We start from the raw sequence: 25,382 nt of genomic DNA, 5'->3' as shown, positions 1-25,382 counted from the left end.
ATATGCTGGACCATGACATGACAGATTGTGCTGGAGTATAGTTCTTCTGCTATTGATGGACTACAGCGTCTTATGGATGCTCAGTCTTGAGGCGCTAGATCTGTTGGATGACTGTTCCATTTAGCATGGTGATAGTGCCACACAACACAGTAGAGTTTATTCTCGGTGTGACAGTGAGCCTTTGTATCCTCAACAACGGTGCAGTGGTCAGTTTTACTGATGCTGCCATGGACAGATGCATCTGCTGTTGGTAGTTTGGTAAGGATGACATCAGGTATGATTTTTTTTCCCTCTCGTTCATTCCCTCACTACCTTCCACAGACCCAATCAAGTTGATATATCCTTTAGGACCCGACCAGCGTGATCAGTAGTACTGCTGCCAAACCACTCTTGGTAGTTGACTTTGAAATTCTTCAGCCAGAATACACTTTGCGCCCTTTTCACAGTCAGTGCTTTCTCCAAGTTTTGTTCATAATGGAGGAGTACTGATTCAGCTGAGGAATGAGATTACATGGGAGTCAGTAAGCCTGCTTTGCCCACGTTTAATCTAAAGCCATGGGACTTCATGGGGTTTGGAGTTAATTTTGGGGGCTCACAGAGCAACTACCTCCAGAATGTATCGTCCCCTCCGCTGAATCGGTCCTGAGCTTAGGCCAGGACAGTGATGGTGATGGTGGTTTCTGGGGTATTTCTGTCAGTTATAATTTCATGAGCATGACTATGTCGGGCTGTTGCTTGACTCGTCTGTAAGGTAGTTGTCCCAATATTGGCAGCCTTCAGATATTAGTAAGGAGGACTCTGCAGCTTCGACAGTGATGCTTCCAACTGACGTTTTCGGTGGTCAGATCAATACCTTTTGGTCCACCTGTTGGTTTCATTTCTTTGAAATTTTGTAGCGATTGGTATAACTGAATGACACGCTAGACCATTTCAGAGGGAAATTGACAGTCATCACATTGCTTTGGGTCTGGAGTGAGGATGAAAGATTACTTCACTGGAGGATATTAGTGAAGCAATTGGGTTTTCCTTTCTGACAATCGGCAATGATTTCATTCTCATTAGTAGATTCTTAATTCCAGCTTCTTTTTAATTATTGAATTGAATTTCCACCATCTGCAGTGGCGGGATTCGAACCTGGGTCCACAGAACAGGAGCTGATTTTTCTGGATTGATAATCTAGCAATAATACCATAACGCTTACTTGGAATCACACGTTGTACTCAGCTGCCATTTCTTGTGTTGCCCTGTTTTTTATTAATTGCTCATGCTATTCTGGAATCTCATCCTTCATTAAATCCTGATTGAAATACACAGTCATGAACGCCTTCTCGACTGCTTGAATTTCATTCAGTCTTTTTTGTTTACACAGACATTTCAAGGCAGCTGTACATCAGAGAAGAACAGGAAGAGATAATGGGTGATTGTGCACTGTACCTGTCACTGGAACAGCTTATCTGTCCAGGCACCTAAAGTATTTATTGTGGGTCATTGAGCCGCCGAATTATGATAACACCGACGGAGGTCAGTCAACCCATTGTAGGGTCACAAGCTCTTCAACAGCACAATTGGAGTTATAGTGAGTGTGTGGAGATAGATGGTGTGAGATAGAAATAAACAGAGAAAAACAAAGTGAAGGGAGATAAACTGAGAGAGGATAGAAAGAGGAGCGACTGACAGAGTGGGTAAGGAAGCGGTGTTAAATGAGGATGAAGTCAGATAGATCAGAAGACAACATGAGGATAGATAAATACGTACAGACAAAAGTTGGAAGTTTTATTTAGATATTCCTCTGAACTGCAAGCCTTTTGTCTGGGTGCCATACCCTGGGAGCGCTGTGCTGATACTGGCTGTCATCCCAGATCATTTCTTTCTAATATTATCACAGAGCTGGGTTACGGACAGCTGAACAAATCCCAATAGACGAGTAGACGAGTTCCCTGGCGAAGGTGGATTTTTAAATAAACTGTGCCATGAGCAGCAGGAAATGATAACCCCAACTAACACTCCCACTCCACCTCCAGATACTGTGTGAGAAACTGGGTCAGAGAATCTCAGTGAGGGGTATCACTGACAGAGGGGAAATCAGCATCTCCACGGTGGATCAAATAATGATTGATGAAGTTTGCACACCACTCTCCTCGTTTTCACATCCACATTTCAATTTATATAGCTCCATGTAAGGAGTGCATTTTAACAATCTTATCTCTTTGTACTTTGCATATTTTGGTCTGTATAGAAAATCATCTTGTCTCTGTATTTTGGATTGCATAAATGCATTTCATTAATATTGTCTCTGCTAATTTCTCATTGTAGCTGTATCCTTGAATCTGTTCTTCATATGAGTTATAAAGTGTAACGTTCCAATACTGATAACTAGGGATCAGCAATGTACCTCTTCCCAGTATGAACAGCCATGTCCTCCAGTCCTCTCCATCTTCTGTCTTTTCCCTAATGTGATAATCACATTGTAATTGAAGTCAGGAAATGATGCTTCCTCACAGTTCCTTAACATTGATAAAGTCAACACTCACACTTGCCCTCTCTGATTCTGGAAAAAACAATCTGAATTGTACTTGCCACGTAGAATTCTCTGTTAACATATGCATGTCGTTTGATTGTTATAAACCCACATTGACTGAGGCACATGGACGGAAGATGTTCTCTCAATGTTTTACTGATTTTGCAAAATGACTGTTCAGTAATCACAGGATCGATTTCTCCATTTATGAGCAGAGAAGCATGTTTATGTTCTGTTAAAACCTTTGGCATTGCCTTTATATTCAAGGCAGACTGCATGATTACACCAATCAACCTGCCATCTCCAACATTCCTTCCTTCAGTCACACTCACATATCACATCCAGAATGCGTAAATATTCATAGTTATTTTCAAGTTTATTAAAACAGTATCAAATTGAAAGCGGTTGGCTGGAGCTATTTGTTCAGCCATTGTGATTATGTGAGTCTCCATAGATCCTATGGATCCCTAAAAAGTTTCCTTCTTCTATCAGTAAGAGAATGTGTTCAATGTGTTATCCCATTGTATGAGCGTGAGCATTACCCACACCAGTAACAGATATCAGTAGCTTCAGAGAGAGAGGGAGGAGAGATCAGAATCTGGGAACATTAGACTGGAATGTTCCAACGATGGATCAGGATCTGAGAATATTCGACTGGAAATTTCCAGCAATGGACAGGAGTTTATCATCGGGTCTTTTCTGGCTTTTCCAGCCTTGGATATCATTAGCTTGACGGATTGAAGATGTACGGATGGTTATTCAAGCTGGTTACTATCCATTCCTTGCTATAGTTGGTAAACCTGGTAAGTCACTATAGCTGCCTAGTGAATCGGTCTGAACTGAATTGATGGTCATAATATGTAAATTTTGGAAAGGTGCAAGTCAATGATTACAATTCTAATCAAAGATTCCATTCCTTCCAAATTATAACTAGCAAATAATCATATACAAATTACACACCATTATGCGAGAATGGAACAGACTGTTCTCCTTGATTCATTTTCTCTTGCACAAGTTTACATTTCCATACCCTCCCCACTCACCAATCCTTTCCAGTACAACAATCATGACATCCCAGTCTCCTCCTCAGCCTCAGTACGACTCCTGAATAAACCATCGTTTGAGCCTTTGCTAATCTACGCATAAAGCTGTTTCAAGTCCCTTCTTACCGCATGTCCATTGCAAAATAATTGCAATTGTTATGCTGTTCTCAGCACAGAATTAGAAAGATGGGAAGACAGTGCATGGTGGGTACGTCATTGGCTCGTAATCTAGAGCCATAAAATAATAATCTGTTGATATCAGCTTGCGTCTTGCCCAGTAGGGAAGGCCATTCTTCCCTGGTCAGGTCTTTGTGTGACTGCAAACCTACAGTACTGTGTTTTACTCTTTACTACCCTGTGGAACAGTTGAACCAGCCATTCAGTTCAAGGTCAGAATGACATGCTGACCTGACCAGGGCTGCACACATCCCGTGAGGGAAGAATAAAAGAAAAGATTACTCCCTTCCTCTGCCTGTATCCCATATTCCTGCAACTGATTTCCATTCAGGTAGGTGGTCATTCACTGTTTTAGATGTATTCTTTGTGATTGAGTCTCTTCCTAAGAGTGATGTCCATCTCGATAGGCACCTCTGGTGCTGGCTTTATTGAGGCTAACCTACAGATGTAAGGATGTTTAAAAATCCCCATCAGTGGCAGTGCATTGTAAATGAATGGTTTCCTGTGTCACATGAAGGAAATGGAGCAAGCTAAGTGAGGGAAAGGGATCATTGTGATCAAACCTGAGAGAGTTGTTGAGGCAGTATTTGGGGTATTGTGGACAGATTTTAGTTCACTTATTTGGAGTGATCTCCTTACCACAGAGAGAATGAACAGGAGTTCCAACGGATTAATCCCTGGGATGATGGTACCATGAGGCGTGAGCAAAGGTTGATCTGTAGCGCCGTGAGATAGTAAAAGGTGATTGCATTGAACCTTGTCGGGGATGGACAATCACTCTTTATATTCTAAACAGACAATGAGAAGGTGATAAATTCCATGACTGTTGTTTCACTCAGGATGCATGATTCTGGATAGTTTAAGTGTCTCTGAGGATGGTACGCCTACTAACACCAACCCCCAGTCCCCACGGCGATTGACAGAGATAGAGAGATCCGGGTTTTGAATAAACTCTCCCCACATTAATCCAGTGCAGTTGGTGTGTGATCCTGCACTGAATGTCATATTATCCACCACCCTGACAGCAGCCACAATACCTTCATTCTAAAACAGTTAACTATTCCCACCAGCTTCTGACCTTCATGAAGAACATTAATCCATATTCTCAGAGATGCAAGGTGCCTGCGTAAGGTTTGGACCATAAGACAATAAGACATAGGAGCAGAAATTAAGCCAGTTTGCCCATCGAGTCTACTACGCCATTCAATCATCGCTGATAAGTTTCTCAAACCCATTCTTCAACCTTCTCCCCGTAACCCTTGACCCCTTGGATAATCAAAAAAAAATTATCTCCATATAAAATATACGCAATGACCTGGCCACACAGCCTTCTCCGGCAATAAATTTCAATATTCACCATTCCCTGGTTAAAGAAGCTTCTCCTTCTCAATGTTCTAAAAGGTGTTCCTTTTAAGCTAAGGCAGTGTCCTTGGGTCCTGGTCTCTCCTACCAATGGAAGCAACTTATGAACATCCACTCTGTTCAGGTCATTCGGTATTCTGTATGTTTCAATTACATTTCCTCTCTTCCTTCTAAACTTTATCAAGTATAGACCCAAAGACTCAAACATTCCTCATACAATAAACTTTTCACTCCTATGACTATTCCCGTGAAAATCTTCTGAACACGCTCCAGGGACAGAGCATCTTTGCTGAGCTATAGGGCTTAACTGTGCACGTAACACTCCAAATGTAGTCTGACCAAAGCTGTATATAGCCTTTTCTTGCATTCAATTCCTCTCGTAATAAATGCCATCAATAATAAATGCAATTGACCTCCTAACTGTTGCCTCAACCTGCAAGCTTACCTTGAGATAATCCTGCACTAGAACTCCCAAGTCCCTTTGCACTTCAGATTTCTGAATTTTCTCCCCATTTAGAAAATAGACCATGCTCTATTCTTCGTGCTAAAGTGCATGATCTCACACTTTCCGACGGTGGAATGCATCTGCGAAGCCCTTTATCTGGGCAATTCCTTCTTCAGCCTCTCTGCCCCCTCTACACGACCAGTCCATCTGCCTATCTTTGTATCGTCTGCAAACTTAGTCAGAGTGCCCACAGTTTCATCATTTAGATTGTTAACATAACAAGTAAAGTGTTACGATTTTACTGAGTCTTGTGGAATATCTCTTGTCACCGCTTGCCATTCTGAGAAGAACCATTCTATCCCCACTCTCTGCTTTCTGTCAGACAGACAAGCTTCCATTCATGCCTCTACCTTGCTTCTAACACCACGGACCTTATCATACTAAGTCATCTCCTGTGTGACACCTTGTCAAAGGCTTTCTTGGTGTCCAGGTGGATAACATCCATTGGCTATACTTGATCGAGCCTGTTAATTTCTTCTTCAAAGATTTCCATCAAATTTGTCAGGCATGAATTTCCCTTGATGGAACGATGCTGACTTTGCCCTATTTTACCAAACACTTTCAAGCATTCAGAAATCTCATCCTTCACAAGGGATTCCAGGATCTTATCCACGACCGAGTTTAAGCTATTCATTGTGAATTTCTTTGTCTTTTCTTACATACTCCCTGGGTAAAAAACGGGTGTCACGTTAGTGGGTTTCCAATGCTCTGGGTTCGTTCCTTTCTCCAGCAATTCCGAAAAAATCACCACCATCACCTCCATTCACTCTTCCGTTATCCCCTTATAACACAGGCATTTAATCCTTCTGGTTCAGGTTTTTAACCAACTTTAGGCCATTCAGCTTTTTCGTAGAATATTCTCCATGTTGGTCGCCACCATACTCAGCTCTAGCCCCTAACTCTCCTGAATGTTGGAGACATTATTTGTGTCTTCCACCATGAAACTGATGCAAAGTAATTATTCAGTTCCTCAGCCATTTTCTTGTTCCCCACTACTATCTCTCAGTGTCATTTTCCAGCAATATAATGCCCACTTTTGCCTCTCCTTTGTACTTTATATATCGAAAGATACTCTTACAGGCTTCCTTTATATTACCGGATAGCTTACCCCCATATTTAATATCCTCCCTCCTTATTTTATTTTTTTGGCCTCTGTTTTGTCCTCGTAAGTTTCCCAACCCTCTGGTTTCCCACTGCTCTTTGACACATTATATCCTTTCTCTTTTGCTTTTATGCTATACCTGACTTCCCTTGTCAGTCATGGTCACCTCATTCTCTATGTCCCATGCCTCTTTTTAGTCGGGGTAAATCTCTGCTGCAAGCTGAATTACTGCAAAAATCTCCTGACATTGATGCTCCACTGTCTTTCCTGCTGGGCCCTTCTACCAGTCAATTCTATCCAGCTCCTCTCTCATGCCTCTGTAATTGCCTTTATTCAGCTTTAATACCATTACCTCTGATTCTAACTTCTCCATGTGAAATTTTGGAGTAAATTCAATCATATCATGATCACTGCCATCTATGATTTCCTTTACCTTAAGCTCCCTCACCTAGTCTTCCTGCACAAGCTGCTCCAAGAAGCCATCTCATAGACATTTCAGAAATTCCATTTCTTGCAAACCACATCAAGCTGAATTCCCAACCCACCTCCGTAATGAAATCCCACATGATCACAGTATCTTTGTCTTTCCTACACATCTTTCTAGCTCCTGGTGTATCTTGCACCCCAGCTCCTGAGTACTGTTTAGAGGCCTGAAAAGAACTCGAACTACTTGTTTTTACCTTTTGATTCCTCAATCCTACTGACACAGATTCTACACCATTTGACCTTACTTCATTTCTTATTATTGATTTAATTTCATTTCTTACTAATAAGACAACCCCATCCCCTCTGCCCAACTGCCTGTCTTTTTGATAGGATGCGTATCCTTGAATATTCAGCTCCCAATCCTGATCCAGCGATGTCTCCGTGATGACGACCTGCCAATTTGTGTGTGAGTCACAAGCTTATTTATCATATTCCCTATACTGCATGCATTCCGATACCACAGTTCAACCCGATATTAACCATCCCTCTTCTCATCGTCATTTGTTTGTCCTGAAAGTTTGAAGTTTGATGGTTAACACTTTCCATACTTTGTGCGTCCGTACTGGAGATTTGAATAAGTTAGAGTCATAGAGTCATAGAGGTGTACAGCATGGAAACAGACCCTTCAGTCCAACCTGCCCATGCAGACCAGATATCCCAACTCAATCTAGTCCCACCTGCCAGCACCCGGCCCATGTCTCTCCAAACCCTTCCTATTCATATACCCATCCAACTGCCTCCTAAATGTTGCAATTGTACCAGCCTCCACCACTTCCTCTGGCAGCTCACTCCATACACTCACTACCTTCTGCGTGAAAAAGTTGCCCCTTAGGTCTCTTTCATACCTTTCCCCTCTCAAATTAAATCTATGCCCTTTAGTTCTGGACTCCCTGACCCGAGAGAAAAGGCTTTGTCTTTTTATCTTATCCATGCCCCTCATAATTTTGGAACCCTCGATAAGATCATCCCTCAGCCTCCGACACTCCAGGAAAAACAGCCCCAGCCTGTTCAGCCTCTCCCTGTAGCTCAAATCCTTCAACTGTGGCAACATCCTTGTAAATCCTTTCTGAACCTGTTCAAGTTTCACAACATCTTTCTGATGCGAAGGAGACCAGAATAGCACGCAATATTCCAACAGTGGCCTAAACAATGTTGTTTACAGCTGCAACATGACCTCCCAACTCCTGTACTCAATACTCTGAACAATAAAAGAAAGCACAACAAACGCCTTCTTCTTGAGTTCTACATGGTACATTGGGGAAACCGAGCAAAGGCTACGACAACGGATGAATGGTCACCACACAACAATCAACAGACAGGAGGGTTCCCTCCCAGTTGGGGAACACTTCAGTAGTCCAGGACATTCAGCCTCGGACCTTCGGGTGACCATCCTCCAAGGTGGACTTCTGGACAGGCAGCAGTGGAAAGTGGCCGAGCATAGGCTGATAGCGAAGTTTGGTACACATGAGGAGGGCCTTGGGTTCATGTCACATTATAGGTGATCACCATTGCATTATACACACACACACACACACACACACACACACACGCACACACACACACACACACACAGATATCCTGCATACACACACACTCTCACATATACACGAGCACACGGACACACATACACACAACGCGCACACAGACACCCATGCACACCCTAACAGGCATACACACCTCCACACTCACAGACTTAAGACACTCTGCACTCACTACACACACACACATACACTTTCTCACACTCACAACCCCCACCCCAGACAGACAGACAGACACACACACACACACACACAGACAAAGACCCATAGGCACACATATATTTTGTGGGGTGAATTTGTACTTGCAGGGTTACATTGTACTTTGCTCAAAAACTGCATGCATTCGTGTAGAACTCTGAGCTCAGAAACTGCATGAATTTATGTAAAACTCTGTTATCTCACTTTTTAGATTAGAATCAATCTAAGCATTAGGGCACAGACAGAGAACACGGGGGCCATCACCTTCAACATATTGTCTAGCTATCTCTATTGTTAACAGCTAACCCAAGAATGCAACTTTGTAAAGAAAAGGTTTTGTGATTTCCACATGAAAGAAGTGAAACTATCACTGTATTCTAACAGATGAAAGGCTTAACAATCACTTTTTCAATGTATACTTCCAGTGACATCACACTGTAAATTTTTGCGATAAATTCTGTGAAACGTTTGAGCCCTCCACTATCATCTGATGAAGGACGTCGCTCCGAAAGCTAGTGTGCTTCCAATTAAACCTGTTGAACTATAACCTGGTCTTGTGTAATTTTTAACCTTCAGATTTAAGATAGCTATGAAGATGGCTAAGTCAATACATTGTGTAAAGCTACTGAATTGGCTGAAGGCAAATTATGTCAGTATCATGCAGAGCTAGGACGTGTCAATTGGGAGGAGCTGCAATCAGGCATTTCCACATTTTGTATGTGGGAACTGCTTGTTAAATCCTGACAGGAAAATCATCTGGTGAACGTCCTCCCGACTGTTCGAATTTCAATGTATTTTGTTTGAACAGATATTTCAAGGCCGCTGCATATCAGACAACAGGAAGAGATAAAGGATAATTCTGCACTGTATCCTTTGCAGGGCCAGCTTGTATCTCCAGGCACCTAAAGTCTTTATTGTGGGCCAGAGAGCTTCAGAATTAATAGAGCACTGAAGGAAGCTCTTTAGCCCATTGCACACCGACGAGCTCTCCAACATCACAATTTGAAAACAGAGAGAACAGAGTGTGTATGTCAGTGTGTGTGCGTGAGAGAGAAAACGTAACAGAGAAAAAGGAAGTGAAGAGAGATAAAAGAAATGTAGATAAAACGGAGCGACAGAGTGAGTGAGAACAAGGGGAGTCAGACGAGTGTGAAGTTAGATCTGAAGACAGCATGGGGCCGTACCCTGTCAGCACTATGCTCTCATCCCAGATCATTTATCACGAATAATATCACAGAGCCGGGTTGCTGACGGCTGAACAAGATCCAAAAGAAGAATAGATTGGTTCGAGGGAGAAGGTGAATTAATTTAAATATTCTGGGCAAACAGGAATTTGTAGTCCCTCCAGACACGGGGTGAGAGGCAGGGCCAGAGAATCTCAGTCACGGGGATCACTGACTGGGGGGAAGTCAGCATCTCATCTGTGGGTCAAATAAGGATTGATAAAGCTTGAACACCTCGTCCGTGGTTTTGTAATTCACCTTTCAATTCATATAGCTCCACATCGTAAGTGTATTTTAACAAACCTGTTTCTTTGTAGTTTTCATGCTTTGGTATGTACAGAAAAGCTTGCTTTTTGTCCCTGTATTTTGTGTTGAATAAACACATTTTATTACTGAGGAAGAAAGGACCTGTTCCAATGGGACAGTCTTCGTCTGAACCGTGCTGGGACCAGAATCCGAGTGAATCCTAACTAAGGCTGTAGACAGAGCTTTAAACTAATTAGGTGTGTGTGTGTGCGCGGGGTGGGGCTTCCGTTATAGGGTTTAATTAGAAAAGAGGAGGTATGGGTACCGAGCTCAAGAGAGGTTATTAAAATCTCCAGCACAGATGCAAATAGGACAGAGAGTATGAAAGTGTAAGCAATCAAACATCAAGCGCACTGGACAAACAATTGGCAATAGAAGAGGGACCGTTAATACAAGATTGAAGGGGTTCTGTCTGAATGCATGCAGCAGAAGGAATAGGCTAAATGAGCTTGTGGCACAGACTGAAATTGGTAGGTATGACGTGATGTGCATCACAGAGAAGTGATTGCAAGGGGTCAGGATATTCAAGGACATATATCCTATCAAAAAGATAGGTAGCAGAGGGAGTGGGCTTACATTATTAATAAGAAATTAAATTAAATCAACAATAAGAAATAAAGTAACGTCAGTTGGTGTAGAATTTGCCTGGGTAGAATTGAGGAAACCACAAAAGTAAGACAACCACTATTGGAGACTTGCACAGGCCTCCAAAAAGTAGTCAGGAGCTGGGGGACAAGATACCCCAGAAGATAGAAAAGATCTGTAGGAAAGGCAAAACTACAGTGATCATACGGGGATTTCAATATGCAAGTGGAATGGGAAACCAGGTTGGTAGTGGAATTTGAGGAATGTCTACAGGATGGCTTTTTGAAGCATCATGTGGTGGAACCCACTCGGGAACAATGGCAGTGGATTTAATGATGCAGGCTAGATAAGGGAGCTTAAGGTGAAGGAAAACGTCAGAAGCAGTGATCAGAATGTAGTTGAATTTGTTCTGCAATTTGAGAGAGCGAAGACAGAATCAGAGTTAACAATATTTCTGCTGAATAAAGGCAGCTGGAGAGGCATAAGGGAGAAGCTGGGTAGAATGATTGGGACAGGGGTCTAGCAGGAAAGAGAGGGGAACAGCAATGGCAGGAGATTCCAAGATTAATTTAGGAGACACTGCAGAGATTCAAGCTGAGTAATACAGACATGGTTCAGGGAGGATGAGGCAACAAGGGCTTTCAAGGGAAGTTAGGGATTGCAGATAAGCAAAAGAGCAAGCATATAATGCGATGAAGGGCAGAAAGAAACTGGAGAATTGGGGCCAACAGAAGGCAAGAATAAATAAATAAGGCGGGAGAAGATTAAATATGGGGGTAAGCTAACCAGTAATATAAAGGAAACTGTAAGAGATTTTTTAGATATATAATGTACAAAAGTGAGATAAAAGTGAATATGGACCACTGGGAAATTATTCTGGAGAGACAGTAGTGGGGAAAAAAGAAATGGCTGAGGAACCTTGCATCAATGTTCATGGTGGAAGACACGAGTAATTTCCCAAGAATTGAAGAGAGTGAGAGGGAAGAGCTGAGTATGGTGTCCATCACTGAGAAGAACATGTCTGAAAACGGAATGGCCTGAATGTGGATAAATCACCTGGACCAGTTGGACTACACCCCAGCCTTGTAAGGGAGATAGCTGAAGAGTTAGTGCAAGCGTAAGTGGTAATCTTTCAGGAATGAGTAAAATCAGGAAAGGGCCAAGTGGCTGTATAATTGCCAACATGACACCTTGTTTAATAAGGGAGTTAGGCAGAAGATGGTAAATTACAGACTGATTAGCCTCACCTTAGTTATGGGTAACATCATGGAATCCATCGTGAAGAATGGGATTTCTGAAAACTTGGAGGTGTTTGGTAAAATAGGACAGAGACAGCATGGTTGCATCAAGGGGAGGTCATGCCTGACAAACTGGCTAGAATATTTTGAGGGAGTAATGAACAGATTTGATCAAGGGGAACCGATAGATGTTATCCATCTGCAAATCAAGAATCCCTTGACAAGGTACCATGCATGAGGCTATTGTGAAAGATGTGGGCTCATAGTGTTAGAGGCAAGGTGCTAGCATGGATAGAAATTTGGCTGTCTGACAGAAAGCAGAGAGTGGGAATAAAAGTGTCCTTCTCAGGATGGCAGCCAATGACAAGTGGTATTCAACAAGACTCAGTGTTGGGTCCACAACTTTTTCCTTTGTGCGTACATTAACTCTATGAAGGAACTGAGGGCATTCTGGCTAAACTTTCAAACAGTGCAAAGATAGATCGTGGAGCAGGTAGCATTGAAGAGGTGGTTCGGCTGCAGGGTCTCCTCAACTTCCCACACTCCACCCTTGCACTCCACCCTTCCAACTAACAAGTTAGAACCTCTCTGGTGCTCGCCTTCCATCCCACCAACCTCAGGATACAATGCATCATCCTCTGCCATTTCTGCCACCAACAGTCAGACCCCACCACCAGAGATATACTTGGCTCCCCACCCCTATCATCATACTGCTGAGATCATTCCCTCACAACTCCCTCGTTAGGTGCATGCGCCTCCACCAAGACACCTTCCACTCCCGTCACCTTTCCTTTCCATTGCAAGAGATATGAAACCTGTGCCAACACCTCCCTCCCTCACCTCCACCGAAGGCCTCAAAGGATCCTTCCACATCAGCCAGAGAACGTCCTGTACATCCAAACATTTCTTCTAATCTGTCCATTGCTCCTGGTCTCCTCTACATTGGCGAGACAGGACGTCTACTTGTAGAACGATACAAGGAACACTCTCGGACACACAAACCCAACAACCCCACTGCCCTGCGGCTGAATACTTCAACTCCCCCTCCCACTCCGCCAAGGCCTTGCAAGTTGTTGGCCACCTCCACTGCCAAATTCTAGCCACCTGACGTTTGAAGGAAGAACGCATCATCTTCTGTCTTGGGACCCTCCAAACACACGGTATCCAGGACAATTTCACCAATTTCCTCATTATCTCTCCCTACACCTTATCCCAAATCAAACACTCCAACTAAGAAGCGCCCTCTTGAACTGTCCTACCTGTCCATCCTCCTTGCCATCTATCCACTCCACCTTCCATTCTGACCTATCACATCACCACCCACCTTCATCAAGCTGTCGCCTTCCAAGCGACCTTCCTCCCAGCCCCAGCACCTCCCATTTATCTCTCTGTCTCCGTCCGCCCACCCAACATTCCTGATGAAGGCTTAATGCCTGAACCATGAATCTCCTGCTCCTCGGATGCTGACTGACAGGCTGTGCTTTTCTATGACCACGCCTTTTGACTCTGATCTCCAGCATCTGTGGTCCTCACTTTCACCTGCTGAAGATTTTCTCAGGTTTGTAGAGTGAGCAAAGGAGATGGAGAACAATGTGGGAATGTATGGGAAAGCATTTTGCCAGGATGACGAGAGGCATGGAACATTTTTTTTTAAATAGCAAGCAAATTCAGAAGTCTGAAGTGCAAAAAGACTAGGGAATTCTAGTCCAGGTGTCTTGAAAGATAAAATTCCAGTTTGTCAGTAGTTAGGAAAGCAAATGCAATGATGGCATTTATTTTAAGAAGGCTTAAATATAAAAACAGGGATATACTTCCAAGGGTCTACAAGGCTTTGGTGCAGTTTTGGGTCCTATATCTCAGGAAGAATGTACTGGTCTTGGAGCATTTTCAGACGAGATTCACGAGAATGAAAAGTTTAACATATGAAGAATATTTGAGGGCTCTGGGTCTGTATTTGATAGAGTTCAGAAAGACGTTAGGAGGTCTAATTGAAACTTACAGAATACTAAATGACCTGGGACAAAGTGGATTTAGGAAGATATATCGAATAGTTATTCTGCTCACACAAGCTGCTGGTAATTGGGTTTTCTTTCTGGAGCAGTTGGATTTGGCTGAATTCCCTTTGTTTCAGACAGTGGAGAGATTCCAATGAATCCTCACCAGGAATCCTTCACAAGTGGTAAACTTAACTCAGGGATTTTATGATCTCACATTTTGCTATTGGGCGGAACAAAGTAAGAGAGAGGGATCAATCAGCTGCTGCTTCTCCGGCAGGGAACATTGTTCTCCCTCTCTGTGTTGAAACATACAATAATGTCAATTGAACACGAAACTGGACCTTGTATGATCTCCTGGAACATTCTCTGGAAGAGCTGATTATGGATTATATGCAGGTGTGTCATTGCTCTTGTTGTACACAATTCCTTCCATTCGCAAAAAAATGTTCCCACTTGAAAATTTGGTGACATGCTTTCATGTGTTTGTGTAATTTGTATTTATTGATGGATGCCTTCATAGTACGTATGTTAATATCAATACATCTTTTTCTTAAAATTGATTCTCTAGCTTTAGTCTTCCTGATAAAACAAAATATGTGTCAAGCTGATGCACTTTTCAGAACGTCATGGATGTTCAATAATATTTCCCAAGTAAGTTCGAAACTGATAATTCCCCCATAATAAGAGGGCTTCATTCTAGAAATGAATAAAGGGAAACCTCTTTGAAAATCTTCGAAAAGAATTATATCCTTTTTCTGGGATCAAAAACGCACGCAGTGTATCAGATGTGGTGCCAGCAATGGCCTGTACGAATGCAGTAAACCATTCATGCGATTAAACCTGATACCCTTTGTTAATAACAGCATCATTCAACTTACCTTCCTAGTCACTTGCTGTATCTACAGACTGACTTCGTATGATTCATGTCCCAGGAACATGGAGACCGCCTGAATCACAGAGTTCTGCAGTCTCACTCCATTTATATTGTTTACCATTGTTTTATCCTAATGCCAAAATAGACAACTCACCTAATGTTCTTTCTGCTGCAGGTTTGCTCACTAACCAGTTACAGCTTTGCAACCTGAAAATAAACATTTATTTGAATTCTCTATTTCCTGTGTAGCAGTTCAGGCAGGTTGAATGGCCTCCTCCTGGGCTGCGTAATGTGCTCAACGGGTTGAATTACTTCATTCCATATTCCTGTGTAACTCTTTCGAGGGGCAGAATGTCTCCTCCTGTCTCATTGTAACGAGCCTGTTTGACAGAATGGTTTGGTCCCCAACGCTGTAACAGCATCGAGAGTTGGATTGAGAGAACAACACTTGGGGTAGGGGCAGCGGTATATCACTGTAACAGCCTCGTGGGCTGAATTGAGGGAACAACACATTGAGTTAGGGGCAATAGTTGGCCATTCAGCGGCACCATTCAGAACGCATATGGCTGATCCGAGTGCGTCTGACCAACCGCCTCCTGTCTGTTCCCATAAACATTGACTCTCCTGTTCAGCCAAATCAGTCGTGCTCAGCGTTGAATATCTTCAAATACTGAGTCCTCACTGCTTCCTGAGAATGAGGACACCACGTAAAGCACAAAACTAAAGGAAAATGGACGTCCTTATTTCATTGTGGGACCCGCTATTTTAAACTGTGCTAACATAACATCAAATCACCACTTCTTCTCAGACATAAGGACACAATAATTAGAAATAAACATAAATCATTCCGGACTTCAAACCTCTCCCACATTCCCACTGATCTGTTCCAATCAAATGTGTATCAAACCCAGCCTCTGTTGCTGTCTCAGATAGAGAATACCTGATACCATAACACCACACCAGCATTAAAGCAAGAAGCAGAATGAGGCCATTCGTCTCATCGAGTCTAAACTACCGCTCAATAATTTCTTATATGAACCTCAACCTCATTCTTCTGCCTTCTCCCTAGAATCCTTGATCCCTTTACAAATCCAAAACGTATTAATTTGCGTCTTAATGACACTAGTGTCTCAGCCTCTGTGTGTCTGTATGTGTGTGTGTGCATGTGTCTGTGCTTCTGTGTGTCGGTATGTGTGCTTATGCGTGTGTGTGTGTATGTGTGAGTATGTGTCTGTATGAATTTGCGTGTGTGTCTGTATGTGTCTGTGCCTGTGTGTATGTATGTGCATGTGTCTGTGTGTGTATGCGTGTGTTGTAGTCTCAATGCACTCCACGAGGCTGATATATGCATGTGTGCTTGCGTGTGTGTCTATGTGCTTGTTATCTATGTGTTGTGTGTCTACCTCTGTCTGTCTGTGTATCAGCCTGTGTGTTGCTTATCTATGTTTGTGTCTATTTGTATGTGACTGTATATGTCTCTGCGCGTTTCTACATGTGTGTATGCCTATCTCCTTGTAAGTATTGTGCGTTCATATATTGGAGTGTTTACCAATACTTCTGTGTATTTCTGTGTCTGCGCCTCTGTGTAGTGAGGTATCTGTGGGTTTGTTTTGGAAATGAAATGACTGTCGTTGGAACTGCCAGTGGGTTTAAAGTTAGAATTGCACTTCACTGAACATTGCTCCTTACTCGGTTAATGGGATATGGTTGTTTCACAATCTCCACAAGCGGCGTCTCGTCCTCTCCGGCTCACACCAGAGTCCTCCAAACATGGGGAGGGAGAGGGGGAGGGGGTGAGGGGATGGATATCGGACACTCCACCACCCAACTTAGACCTTTCTGTCCTATTCCAGGCTGTTGTCCTGCATTAGGAGAAAGGGAGAGCGGGAGGGAGAGTGGGAGTGGGTGTCCCTGCCCTTAGTGTCGGTGTACGTGGGGGGAATTGTGAGGTGTCTGGAAAGAGTCAGTCAACAGTTTGCACCAATATATTATTGTTAGTGTGGGGCTATTGCGTAGGTGACAGTGAAAGAGAGAAAGAAAGTTGCTGAATTCAATAGTGAGAGTGGGAGTGCCTGAGCCGTATTTGGAGATAGAGCATGAACCTATTTCGGAGGTCGGTGCTATAACAGATATACAGTGAGTGTGAGGGAGCAGAGAGAATACGGTGCCACTCATCCAGACAGAGCGGGGAGGATATTGTTGCATATCCTGAATCGATGGACGTTTCTTCAGATCATCTCAGCGTCGAGTTCAGCCTCCCCAAATGTCTTGTCTTGTATCACTAACAACGACACAGACCTATCCCTCAGATTCCACAGAATCAGTTCAGGTGGAGCATACAAATAGCAAGGCAAAAGCAAATATTGGTGCATTATATTTCTAAACCAAAACACTTGCGAAAAATGTGAGTATCATATGCTCTGAAAATTAGATATACAAGTATTGTGAATACTGTGGTCTTATTGGATGGTCTCAAGTTGCATCTAAACTGCATTAACTAAGTGATTGCTCATGTTGTGAAAAATAAATTCCCTAAGTGTATATGAGGTATGTTGAAAAGTATGTTGTGAAGCAAACTAGAGAGCAGATTATTTTGGATTTGCTGTTGTGTGGTCAGGAGGGCTAATAATAACCTTGCTCTGAAGCAGCTTTTAAGGAATCGTGGCATTAATAAGGTGCACTTTACACGGTGCCTGTATACAATATAGAATGACTGAACATTCTGGTTAAACATCATGGAAGACTGGAGGCTAGAGGGTCAAGTTAGTTTCAGTGAATTAGGAAAGTATAATATAACATTCAGTGGGTGACAAGCAATGGTTGTTAGAGCCATAGAGTCCTACAGCACGGAGACAGGCTCTTCGGCTCAAACCAGTCTATTCTGACCAAAATGTCCATCCACGCTTACCCCATTTCCCTGCCATTGCTCCATCTCCTTCTAATCCTTCCCTATCCATGTTTTGTCCAGATGCCTTTTAAATGTTGTTAATGTTCCCACCTCAACAACTTCCGCTGGCAGCACATTCCATATGTGTACCAGCCTGTGTGTAAAACAATTGTTCCTCTTTAATTCTGTCCCCTCTGACCTTACACTGATCCCCTCTAGTCAGTGATTACCCAACCCTGGGAAAAAAGACTGAGTGCATTCACTCGGTCCATGCTTGTCATGATCTTATACACTTCTGTCAGATCCCCCTCAGCCTCATACACACTAAAGTAAAAAGTCCTAGCTTGTCCAACCTCTCCCGATAACTCATACCATTGAGATGGTAACAACTTTGTAAATTTCTTCAGCAGTCTTTCCAATTTAATAACACCCTTTCTGTAGCAAATTGAACAAAACTGAACATTACGCTACCAGTATGGCCTCACCAGCATCCTATATGACTGAAACGTAACTCCCTGATGTCGATACTCAGTGATATACACTGAATAAGGCCAGTGTGCCGAAAGCATTCGTCATTGTCTGTCAACCTCTGACTCAACTTTCAGAGCATCATGCACCTGAATTCCAAGGTTCCTCTGTTCCACTACACTCCTTAGGACCCAATCATTCACCAGGAAACTCCAACCTTGATTTGACTTTCTAAAATGCAGAACCTTACACTGATCTATATTCAAATCCGTTTGCTATTTCTCAGCCCACTTCTCAAGTGGATCAAGGTAGTGCTGTAATTTCTGAAATTTCTGATAACCTTCCTCACTCTCCATGATGCCACTTGTTTTAGTGTCATCTTCCAACTTACGAATCATGCCTGTACATTCTCATCTAAATCATAGATTTATGTAATATGTAGTGTCCCAGCACCAATGCATGAGGCATTCCACTAGTCACATGCCTTCATTCTGACCGGCATTTTTTCAAGTATTACCCTCTGCTTCCTACCATCAAGGCAATTTTGTACCTAATTTGCCAGCTCCCCTTCAATTCCATGCGATCTAACCTTCCAGAGCAGCGTACCATGTGGAACCTTATTGAAAGCCTTACTGGAATCAACCTAGTCTACGTATACCACCTGGACCTCCTCAACATTGCTGGTCACTTTAGCAAAGAATTTCAACAAAATTGTGAGTCATGATTTCCTTTATACAAACTCCCGTGCTGAATTTGATGAAGGGCCTTTGCTCGAAACATCGATTTTCCTGCTCCATGAATGCTGCCTGACCTGCTCTGCTTTTCCAGCACCATTCTAATCTTACTCCGAATCACACCTTGTCTTTCCAAATGCATGTATATAATCTATCCGAATCTTCTCAAGTAACCTACTCACTGGATTTTAGGTTTACTGGTCTTTAGTTCCAAGGTTTATCTTTGTAGACTTTCTTGAATTTGGCTCAGCATTCTCTACGCTCCAGTTGTCCGGGACCTCACTCGTTGGTCAGCAATGATGGAAAAGAGCCAAGCAGTGCTCCCGCAATTTCTTCTCAGTCTTCCTATACTCCTGCGGTGTTCCTGAATATACTTGGTCAGGACCAGCAGTTTTTAGAAATACTGCAAAGTCTGAAAAACACGTCTATTTATTTCAGTTGCAAACACCAACGAAAGGGAAAGTGACTCAATGATAGTAAACATAACAAATTAGAAAATATATTAATCATAGGAAGTGACTTCAGAAGAATTCCAGACATTGTGAAAACCTCAGAATTCTCAGAAATTAACGATCCAAAAAGGAAGGCCATGAAACTGAAAATGAAATCAAAACGAGAACACACATGCTAACAAACAGGAACACAAAGACTGCATCAATCTGCGATCGATATTTCAAAGGAAACAAAATAAAAGCAAGGTCAAATGTGAAAATTTGTAATCGGGAGAGGAGAGGTTATTGTGGAGAACAGGGAAATGGCCGAGAAATAACCAGTTACTTTGAATTTGTCTTCATGGAGGAATATCCAGAAAATCCCCGAGTAATACCAAGTGATCATATCGGACTCCTAGAGCTAAAGACAGAAAGTCAATTCATATCAGTAACAAGGTAGTACTTGAACATGGAGCTGGATTGAGCATTGCGAAGTTTGATGAAACAGATGTACTTCCTATCAAAATGTTGGAAAAAATCACCAATAGAAGTATTAATTGCACTGTCGATGACTGTGTTTTATTTTCCTGTACATTCTGCAGAGGGCAGAAACTATTGTAGATAAATGGAAGTTAGCAAACGTGATCCAAGCACTATAGATGAATGGAAGGGATCCAAACAGCTACAAAGGGAAAAAGACATAGCGTGGAGAACTGCAGACCAATTAACTTGACATCTGCAGGGAAACTTTTGAAATCTATTACACAGGATGAGATTTTTGATATTTAGAAATTAACAGCAACAATGGAGAGAATCAGCATGCATTTTTGAGAGAGAACTCGTACTTGATAAACTTCGGAATTGTTTGAAATTGTTTCTTACAGCATAGATAATGGGGAAACAGTAGAAGTGGCATATGTTGGATTGTCGGAAGGATTTCTATAAGAACTCAAATAATGAGTCCGTAAATTCAATGAATATGAAGGGTATTTGGAGGAATATATGTAAGTGGAAAGTTAAAGTTTGGTTCGCCTTCATTTTAGAGATTCAGAACATTGATGTAAAGAAATGTTGAAGCAGTTTCACAGCGTGTTGGTGGGACTGTACCTGGAATATTGTGCACAGTTTTCGTGACCGAATCTTAGAAAGTATATAAAGAACACTGGGGATGTGCAATGGGCATTTTCCAGATTAACGCCTCAAATAGCGAGATTGCCTGATGAGGAAAGTCGGCCTATTTTCTCTAGAGTTTCAAAGAATGAGAGGTAGGTCACAGTGAACGTTAGAACATTCACAAAACTTATGACAAGTTGGCAATTAACAGAATGCTTCCCTGGCTGTCTATCCCACATTCAAGGCAAATAATGGCATGATCTGGAACAGGACAGTTAAGATTACAATAAGGAGGAAATTCTTCACTTGGAAGGAACTAACTGAACAGGGGCATGGAAACCTGCTGTCAGGGCAAGATTAGGGAGAATCCCTAGATAATCTACAAGCGTGTCAAGTGGAACAGAATATCGAGGGAACAGTTAGGACTCATTCGTGACTTGCCAAGTTGCACCCAAATCAACTTTAGTGGCCGGAGACAGGAGGTAGTGGTAGAAGACTGTTTGTGTGACAGGAGGTCAGTGTCCAATGTTGTACCCCAGAGATCAGTGTTGTGCCCCATATTATTTGTGATTTTGAGTGATGGTGTTGGACTGAGGTGGACAATGCTAAACATCACACAACATCAGCTTATAGTCTAACACGTTTATTCAGAGGCACGAGTTTCTTCACCAAAATGCACAATTACCTGATGAAGAAGCAACATTTCGAATGCTCGTGCCTCTGAATAAACATGTTAGACTATAAGCTGATGTTGTGTGATTTTTAACCTTTTTACTTGTGGTATTCATAAATGATGCAGCTGTGAATATGGACGAGGGGTGGTGCGGGGTCATCAGTAAATTTGTGTTTGATACAATGATTGTCCGGGTGGTTGGCAGTGAGAAGGAAATTCTTATGTTTCAGGAAGATACAGAGGAAATGGCCAGATGGCTGGATCAATGGTAGATGGAACGTAATTCTGATAAATATGAGATGAAGGAGGAACCAGACAGGGGAGTACTCAATTAATGGCAGCACACTAAGAACGTCAGAGTGTGCTTCTCCACACCTCCCTGAATTTGACCGGACAAGTTAATGCACAATTTGAGAAAACATATCCGCTGTTCATATAACCTTTATTCATCGAAGCATAGACTATAAGAGCTATGCAGAACTTCGGTGAGGCCAAGATGGAATATTGTGTGTAGTTCTGGGAATCACATTACAGGAAGGATGTGATTGCACTGGAGGGGGTGCAGAGGAGATTTACCAGGATGTTCCCTTGGATGGAGCATATCAGCTATGGAGGGAGGGTGGATAATCTCGGGTTGTTTAGTTTGGAGGAGAGGAGGATCAGGGGGCCGTGATTCAGAAGTATAGGTTTACGAGGGACATGGACACAGTGGATAGACAGCAGCTGTTCCTTTTAGCCAAAGGGCCACAATTTTAAAGTGAAGGATTTGAGGTTTCGTGAGGATTTGAGGACTATTTTTCACCCAGAGTGTGTTGGGGTTTGGAATGCGCTTCTTGAGACCAGAGTTATTATGGTAACCTCTAAACCATTAGAAAATATACGGCTGTGCACTGGAAATGCCGGATGACTCTCGGCTACAGGCCTTGTGTGGGAAAGTGGGACTAATGTAGACCGTGCTTGATTTCTGATGGGTTGTGGACAGTCAATCATTGATTAGCTTAAGATAGGAATTGATGGTTTTCTGAAGAATATCTTATCAAAACTTATATGAGTGAACTTCTAATATCTTCTGACAATATGTCAATGGCAAAAGTAAGAGAAAATTGTGCAACTTTCTTACAGTCTGCTACCAAATAATTGAGGACCGGGAAATAGCAGAAGTATGGAAAGAAATATTTCAGTTATGCCTTCACAGAAGAAAACAAAGCAAAAAAGAAAATTTCCTAGCAATACGAGGGAACTTTAGTCTGGTGAGAAAAAGGGAATAGAATGAAATTAGCAACTAACAGTTTTAGAGAAAGTATTGGATTGAAAGTAATGAGCATAGACAAAGTGGACAGAGATTTATGAAATGGGAATCATATTTAACAACGTGGGTTTTAGGAAAATTATGGAGAAGGTATCAATGCAATACGATTGAAATATCAGAAAGATTTCTGATAAGGCCCCAAGCTTTTTGTGCAAATTCGAATCCAAAGGACTGGGGCTAATATATGTTCATGGTTTTAGAATGGGAGAGCTGGCAGGAAACACTGAGTAGGAATAAAACCATGATTTTTGAATGGAAGGCTTGGAGGATATAACAAGGATTGGGTTTTGGGATCCAGTTAATCCCAATACACACCATATCTTTGGTTGAGGGTCTCAAATGCAATATTCCCAAGTCTGCTGACAGCACTAAATGATGTCAGCTTGTGAATGGATGAGGAGCTCCAAGGTGACTGAGACAAATGGAGTGACTGGGCAAATACCTGGCAGATGGAGAGCAATGGGAGAGATGTGATGTTGTGTACGTTGATGGGAACCATACAATGGCAGCCTATCATTTGAAAAGAGATTGGTTGAAAAATGTTGCTCTATAAAGAAACGTAAGCTGCACTTTTGTTTATTTTTTGCGCAGCCCTCCAAATCCGTGTAGGGCAGTGAGTTCTGAAGCCAGAAGTCAATACTGGGAATGGCATTGGCACGTTGACCAGTGTACATAGACACACAAGTGGGAAATGTAACATTGAAGATAATCTAGATCTTCCTGTACACCAGTCACTGAAAGTTATATTGCAGGAGCTGTAAGCAGTTGGGAAGGTAAATGGTGTATTGACCTTCATTTCAGGGAGATTTGAATACAGGGGTAAGGGTCATTTACTGCAGCTGTACAGGGCCTCAGTGAGACCCCATCTCGAACACTGTGCAGTATTGTGAGCAGTTTTGATCTCCTTACCTTATAAAGGGCAAACCTGACATTGAGAGAGTGCAGTGAAGGATGAACCGACTGATCTTTGGGATGACAGGCTTGTTGTGGGAGCAGTGTTTGGGGCAACTGGACCTGTATTCCATGGGCTTTAGGAAAATGAGTGGAGATCTTATTGAAATACATAAAACTCTGACAGGGCGAGACTAATTCGAAGCAGGGATGATAATTCCCCAGGCTGGGGTGCACTAAACAAGGGACCACAGCAATATCGCATTCAATAAATATGTGTTTTTTTTTTAGATTAGACTTACAGTGTGGAAACAGGCCCTTCGGCCCAACAAGTCCACACCGACCCGCCGAAGCGAAACCCACCCATACCCCTACATTTACCCCTTACCTAACACTACGGGCAATTTAGCGTGGCCAATTCACCTGACCCGCACATCTTTGGACTGTGGGAGGAAACCGGAGCACCCGGAGGAAACCCACGCTGACACGGGGAGAACGTGCAAACTCCACACAGTCAGTCGCCTGAGTCGGGAATTGAACCCAGGTCTCAGGCGCTGTGAGGCAGCAGTGCTAACCACTGTGCCACCGTGCCGCCCACAGTGCCACCGTGCCGCCCACGTGCCACAGTGCCGCCCACGTGCCACCGTGCCGCCCGTGTTATCGGAGTACTGATGTATATTGAATGGAGGAGCAAAATTGATGGACCGAAGGGATTGCAGCAGTTCCTATTTTATAAATCACAATCTTTAAACATATTCACAGAAATGATCACTGTATGGGAAAAACTGCATGGAGAAGACGTTTGGCCATGAATTAGCATCGGGAAAGCTCAATGCGTTGAATCACCTCCTTCTTTCCCGACGTTTCTGTGCAGACTGTGGGAAAGTGCTGTAAAAGTTGTCATAAGCGCTCAGCTGATAGGAAGGAGGCCTCTTCAGGGTCAACAGGACTGTGTTTCCCGTTCCCTTTTCCGATACTGAGACTGGGGCCGGGTGTTCTGTCCGGTTATATCCTTTAAGACGTTGGAGCATTTTGGTACAATAGAGTGTCTGGCTTGGCCGATTCAGAGACCATTGAAAAATTTATCAAATGTCTGTTTGTCTGTAGTCACTTTTAGGCCAGACCAGGAAAGCACGGAGATTCACTTCCTGAAAGGGGATTGGTCAAGGAGATCAATGTTTACAATCATCATTGGGCAAAAGATCACTATTACTGACACCAAATTTTAGATCTCGATATTTTATTAACTTTAACTTCCACCAGCTGGGGGATCCAAGATGGCGGCGACCCAGCAAGTCTGAGTCCACAGTGCTCTACCCAAAACTTGGGCAAAGTGGGCTACCCGCCCCCACCACACTCACGAAACCATTTATAATAGTTGTTAACCTTAAATAGTTACATATTAATACATTTAAATAGTCTAATACTAGCTGGAAAATGAGTAAAGGGAAGGGAACAGGCGGCTCTAAGAAAGCGGGGACCCCTCCCCCACCCTCTCTTTCTTCAGCTGCAGCAAAGATGTCTACAGCCACTTCAGGAGACCTACCAACGAAGATGAGCTTTGAGGAGATGTTTGCCAGGTGGGAGGCGAAGATTGATGCTTTTATTGATGAGTCTCGGCAGAGCAGGGAGGCACTCTCCGCCGAGCTGCAGAAGCACGGCCGAGACATTCAGGAACTGGAGCGCCGAGTCGGAGAGGCGGAGTCGAAGGCCGCAGCCTCGGA

The sequence above is a fragment of the Hemiscyllium ocellatum genome, chromosome 46, assembly GCF_020745735.1.
Source record: "Hemiscyllium ocellatum isolate sHemOce1 chromosome 46, sHemOce1.pat.X.cur, whole genome shotgun sequence".
Lineage (NCBI taxonomy): Eukaryota > Metazoa > Chordata > Chondrichthyes > Orectolobiformes > Hemiscylliidae > Hemiscyllium > Hemiscyllium ocellatum.
The sequence above is the reverse complement of the archived record's forward strand: the minus strand, read 5'-3'. Positions refer to the sequence as shown.